This window comes from Cherax quadricarinatus, chromosome 49, assembly GCF_038502225.1.
Source record: "Cherax quadricarinatus isolate ZL_2023a chromosome 49, ASM3850222v1, whole genome shotgun sequence".
Classification (NCBI taxonomy): Eukaryota; Metazoa; Arthropoda; class Malacostraca; order Decapoda; family Parastacidae; genus Cherax; species Cherax quadricarinatus.
In genome coordinates this window covers 30651520-30658118 of record NC_091340.1, presented here as the reverse complement: position 1 = coordinate 30658118, position 6599 = coordinate 30651520, and positions in this window count along the sequence as shown.

The window sequence follows — 6599 nt, the reverse complement described above, 5'->3', positions numbered from 1 at the left end:
ACATGAGTAAAAGGATACAAAAGCTATTACTTGGGTAACATAAAAATAGGTTGGACAAATATAAACTGGAATGAGGCAGGTTGTTTCAGTGTTCACTCTCTGTGCTTTGTGTAGTATAACAGGAGAGACTATGTGATGGCAGGGTTTACAGTTTTCAGGAGGATTCTTGCTAAGACTTCGGAGATGGTGAAGCTGCCGTTGTTTTGTTTAATTGTATTCGAAACAGCGATCAGTGCTGATTCAAGGCATTTGCGTGTGCGGAAATTAGTTTCTTTTATCACTAATTGGGCGTCTCTGAATTTCATAAGATGATTGGTGGAATTTCGGTGTTGTACACAGGCGTTGTTTATGTTGTCGTTCCTACATGCGTATATGTGTTCATTGAGGCGGGTGTCGAGGTTTCTTGCTGTTTCACCTACGTAGATCTTGTCACAGCCTCCACAGGGTATAGTGTAAACTCCTGCATTGACTGGTTCGTGGTGCTTGGGTTTTGTCCTGGTTAGATCCTTTATTGAAGTGGTAGAAGCGATGGCGACTCTGGTGTTAGCTTGTGAAAGTACTTTTGAGACGTTTAGTGCAACCTGGCTGTTGGGAAGAATTATAACTTTGTTGGGGCGGTGTTTGATGCATTGGAGGAGATTGGTGATCTGAAGGCTCTTTTCTTGCAGTCTTTGGTGGCTGCAGAAAGAAACTCTTCGAATCATCGTTCTCCACGCATCTTTGCTGTGAAGTTATGGTGCTCCCAGCAACAGTTACATGACTTTATCTCAAAAGCTACTTTCACAAGCTAGCCTGAGTCATATCTTCTACTCAATGAGATCTAACAGAACAGCGCAGTGTCTGGGAGTTGCTATGCCTGTGAGGAGGAGCTGTGACTGGGTCTGCGTGGAGCAGCAGGCCTCGTTTGCCCTCAGTAATTTTACGCCTGCACGTGTGGAACAACAACATAAACAGCCTGTGGTATAATTTGCTGCAGTCATTACAAATGGATTGAAGCTTGTCTTGTCTATCACTGGTAATGTCCTTGATGCTGGTGGATGTGGAGGTAGATACTAGGAATGAGGTTTTGGAGATATTGGAAACGTGTTTGGCAATGAAGTTGGTGGGGAGGACTATGTGTCTCTTCTCTGGGTGTGTTGAAGATGTTTAATGCCCATCATCTGCAGTCTGTATTAAAGTGACGAGGATAGTGAAGGTTAGAAAAGAGAGTATTCTTCTTCAAGGAACTCACTCCTGCAAATTCTAAGTGCAAGTAGGAAAAAGCCTATAATTACACCACGTTTAGTTTTGGTGTCGTGGTGAGAGTAGAAGTGCAGAAGATCGTGTTGGCTGGTAGGTTTCCGATAGACTTTAAAACGAAGTTCACGGTCAGCTTTGCAGAGAAGAACATCGAGGAAAGCGAGAGTGTTGTCGACTTCTTCTTCAAGTGTGAACTGGACTGAGGTCTCGATCTGGTTGAGGTTGTGTTGGAGAGCTTGAACGTTGAGGCGTCTGGGAGTTATGACGAGAATGTCGTCAACATAACGGAGCCAGGTGACATAAGAGGGAATAATAGTGGAGAAACGCTCGGCTTCCAGATCTTCCATGTATAGGTTCGCCAGGACGGCACTAAGTGGCGAACCCATGGGTAGTCCGAAATTCTGCTGAAAGAGGTGATTTTAGAAAGAGAAACAGGTAAAGCCAACACATAGTTCAAGAAGATCGATGAAATAGGAAGATCAAAGGAATCGTCAATTTTCCTGCGTAAGAGATCAATGGCTTGTGTAGTAGGTACTTTGGTGAATAGGGAAGATTACGTCCACGCTAGAGAGATTCTTGTTCCTGATGATGATGTTTCTACGTTCACATCCACCACCATCAAGGACATTACCAGTGATAGACAAGACAAGCTTCATTCCTCTGCAGGGGTATACACAATCCCTTGTAATGACTGCAACAAATTATACGTCGGCGAAACATCCAGAGACCTCCAAACACGTATTTCAGAACACCAGTATGCAGGCAGATCTGATGATTCAAAGAATGCCTGTGTTCAACACCGAAATTCACACAGCCATTTAACCAACTACAGAAACACAAGACTTATCGCCAGAGAAGACAACACTCAATACCGAAGAATCCTGGAATCATCACTTTTTGTATATCCAACAACTTCAACCAGAACAACGGCTTCTGTAACATAACTGAACCCCTCGCCAAGAAACTTCTTCATCACTGTCCCACATAAGAACATAAGAATGGAGGAACACTGCAGAAGATCTACTCATATACTTATCCAATCTCTTTTAAAAGCTACCAAGTTTTTAGACTATCTACTCGGAAGATTGTCACATGCAGCTTTCTCCACCTGACCCAGCATTCTAATCCTATAAATACTCACGTATGTTTCACCCAGGTAGATCTGTTTGTGACTTTATAAAGCCCAGTGTGGGCGAAACGTTGTCAATAAATGATCACATTATACTGCTTAAGTGTTTATATTTCCATTGTGTCGATATTGTATACCATTTATTTAGATCGTGTTCTGAGGTGTTGGAACAAGACAGTAGCTCCTTGTTCCAAGTTCAATGAACTTTTCTGTTCAACAATCCTGTCTCACCTCTGTAGACAAGACTTCAGTCTTCGCAAGGAATTCAAAATTCTCCAGATCTCTTATCAGTTGGTGTTTTTTTTATGCTCTCCAGTGAAACAATTATTTATATTGTGATAAGAAAAAATTTAATGGCTTCTCGTGTTCTTTTTGTCCTGTGTGTGTCCGTGAAATGGAATGAGTTGTCTGTCTTCTGGTATGTTACTTTTGCTTAATGAACTTTCCTGGTGTATGTACTCACCTAATTGTGGATGCATTGGTAGAGTCATAGCTCCTGACTCGCCTTTTCATTGGTCGCTATTAGGTCACTTACACCCTGCTCTGTGAACTTCATCATACCTCTTCTTAAGGTTATGTATATGGATCCTGCCTCCACCACCTCACTTTCCAGACTGTTCCACTGCCTGACAACTCTGTGATTGAAGACATACTTCGTAACATCCTTGTGATTCATCTGTGTCTTCAGCTTCCAACTGTGACCCCTTGTTGCTGAGTCCCATCTCTTCGACTCCTCTGAGTATTCAGTTTCAAACTGTGACCCCGTGTCGTTGTCTCATCTCTGTAACATCTTATCTCTCTCTACCTTTTCGATTCCTCTCAGTATTTTATGTTGTTATCATGTCCCCTCCCCCTGTCCTTCCTGTCCTCAAGTGTCGTCAGGTCAATTTCCCTTAACCTCTCCTCGTAGGATATGTCCCTTAGCTCTGGGACTAGTCTCGTTGCAAACCTTTGCACTTTCTCTAATTTCCTGACGTGCTTGCGCATGTGTGGGTTCCAAACTGGAGCTGCATACTCTAATATGGACCTGACGTACACGGTGTACAGGGTCCTGAACGACTCCTTCCTGAAATGTCGGAAAGCTGTTCTTAGGTGTGTATGCGTATGTGTGTACTCACCTATTTGTACTCACCTATTTGTGGTTGCAGGGGTCGAGTCACAGCTCCTGGCCCCGCCTCTTCGCTGATTGCTACTAGGTCCTCTCTCTCCCTGCCCCATGAGCTCTATCATACCTCGCCTTAAAACTATGTATGGTTCCTGCCTCCACCACATCACTTTCTAGGCTATTCCATGGCCTGACTACTCTATGACTGAAGAAATACTTCCTAACATCCCTTTGATTCATCTGAGTCTTCAACTTCCAATTGTGACCTCTTGTGTCTGTGTCCCATCTCTGGAACATCCCGTCTTTGTCCACCTCGTCTATTCCGCGCAGTATTTTATATGTCGTTATCATGTCTCCCATGACCCTCCTGGCCTCCAGTGTCGTCAGGCCGATTTCCCTCAACCTTTCTTCATAGGACAATCCCCGTAGCTCTGGGACTAGTCTTGTTGCAAACCTTTGCACTTTCTCTAATTTCTTGACGTGCTTGACTAGGTGTGGATTCCAAACTGGTGCTGCATACTCCAGTATGGGCCTGACGTAGATGGTGTACAGAGTCTTAAACGAATCCTTACTGAGGTATCGGAACGCTATCCGTAGGTTTGCCAGGCGCCCGTATGCTGCAGCAGTTATCTGATTGATGTGCGCCTCAGGAGATATGCTCGGTGTTATACTCACCCCCAGATCTTTTTCCTTGAGTGAGGTTTGCAGTCTTTGGCCATCTAAACTATATTGTGTCTGCGGTCTTCTTTTCCCTTCCCCAATCTTCATGACTTTGCATTTGGCAGGGTTAAATTCAAGGAGCCAGTTGCTGGACCAGGCTTGTAGCCTGTCCAGATCTCTTTGTAGTCCTGCCTTTTCCTCGTCCGATTCGATTCTTCTCATTAACTTCACATCGTCTGCAAACAAGGACACTTCTGAGTCTATCCCTTCCGTTATGTCGTTCACATATACCAAGAACAGCACAGGTCCTAGGACTGACCCCTGTGGAACCCCGCTTGTCACAGGCGCCCACTCTGACAGCTCGTCGCGTACCATGACTCGTTGTTGTGTGTGTGTGTGTGTGTGTGTGTGTGTGTGTGTACTCACCTAATTGTGGTTGCAGAGGACGAGACTCAGCTCCTGGCCCCGCCTCTTCACTGAACGCTACTAGGTCGTCTCTCTCCCTGCTCCATGAGCTTTATCATACCTCGTCTTAAAGCTATGTATGGTTTCTTCCTCCACTACATCACTCGCCAGACTGTTCCACTTCCTGACAACTCTATGACTGAAGAAATACTTCCTAACATCCCTGTGACTCATCTGAGTCTTCAACTTCCAAGTGTGACCCCATGTTTCTGTGTCCCATCTCTGGAACATCCTGTCTCTGTCCACCTTGTCTATTCCCCGCAGTATTTTGTATGTCGTTATCATGTCTCCCCTGACCCTCCTGTCCTCCAGTGTCGTCAGGCCGATTTCCCTTAACTGGGCTTTTGGTCTAACACCGTACATTCTCTGGCTCCTGCATTTTGCACCCTTGTTCACCGTGCTGTACACTTACACAACTGTACATAGTGTAAATAGTGTGCATGTTGTAAATACCAGCTTGTCTACTTGGTGAAGGTATTACAAGTCATATACTGTTATTGAGTTTAGACTTCTGAAGTTTGATCCCATCATGACCAGGTGTGCAGGGCATACTACACCTGTGTTCTTAATATGGGAGCTCTGTCCGGGAGCTGGAGCTCGTTTTAATATCGTTCAGATTGTCTTATGCATCACTTTCAGCATTGAGTGTATCCTGCAAGTTGTACTGTGCAATTGCTGCGTCTTACGTGTATTGCAAACAGCATATTGTTATGCCACCAACACGTGTTAGAAGACAGGTGTTTGAGTATACCCTCCAAAATTTGCCCTGACTATCTGTACAGAGGCTGCTGCCGAATTGCTCGTTCCGTTGGTATGTAATATCAAGGAACTCTTATTGCTGCACAGCTTCGTGAAAGTATTTGTGACAAATTAAAGGCTGAAGCGAGTAACATGGCGCACCAAACTGAGATGTCTACTGCTACAGGAGTTGTTAATCATCGATGTCCGCTTCAGTTCTCTCGTAATGTGGGAGGGCTAACACTAGAGCAATCAGACCAGCAGTTTCCTAAAGCAGGTGGTGAATCAGGTTTGTCTCAGGGCGAGGCAGCTTCATTGGCACTCAGGATGGCCAAACCCAACCTTGAAACGACTAGAGAACAACGTGTATTTGTCAAAGAGGAGTTAGATAGAGAGGAGAGGAGGCAGTTTCACCAGTGTGTGTTGTTCATAATGAGCCTGAAGAATTTTTCAAGGATTTTGAAAATCTAGCTCATGCTTAAGGTGGTGACCCCCGTGGCCTGGCTGGCGAGGCTATCGTTTCACATACGGAGGGTCCAGATTCGATTCCCGGCGTGGTAGAAACATTTTGACGTGCTTCCTTACACCTGTTGCCCTGTTCACCTAGCAGCAAGTAGGTACCTGGGAGTTAGTCCACCGGTGTGGGTGGCATCCTGGGGACAAGATTGAGGACCCCCAATGGATATAAGACAGACAGTCCTTGATGATGCACTGATTTTCTTGGGTTATCCTGTGTGGCTAACCCTCCAGGGTTAAAAATCCGAACGAAATCTTATCCTATCTTAAGGTGGCCAGTGGAACACTGGGCAGCACTTATACATCATTGTACGGAAAAGAGCAGGAGCTCACATCTGGTCTGGATAACGAGGACTTCGCTAATCAGTAATTCTTGATGCATATCTGTGTATTTCCCTCAAGTGTAAGAGAGAACTTAAATTCTCTCTTAGCTGCGCCAGTCTCATACAGGATTTGCTCGCGAGCAGTTGAAGAATTTAACAAAGCGGTACAAGGTCTTTGGTGTTACTTATTCTAGTAAGTTAGTACAACTTATCCTGCTGGATAATTTGCCTCTATTGGAACTGCAATAGAAGCAGCCAGGCTTGCTGACACATTTGAAGCCAACATCTCCTTGTTCCAGCGGTCTGATCCTTCTACCCAACAGCCTGGTATGAGCAGAGATCGTTGTGGACGGATCCCTGACGGGAGAACAAAGTGGGAAGTTGATGTGAACATCGACGTCAGCCACACAGTATGGTGAACAAC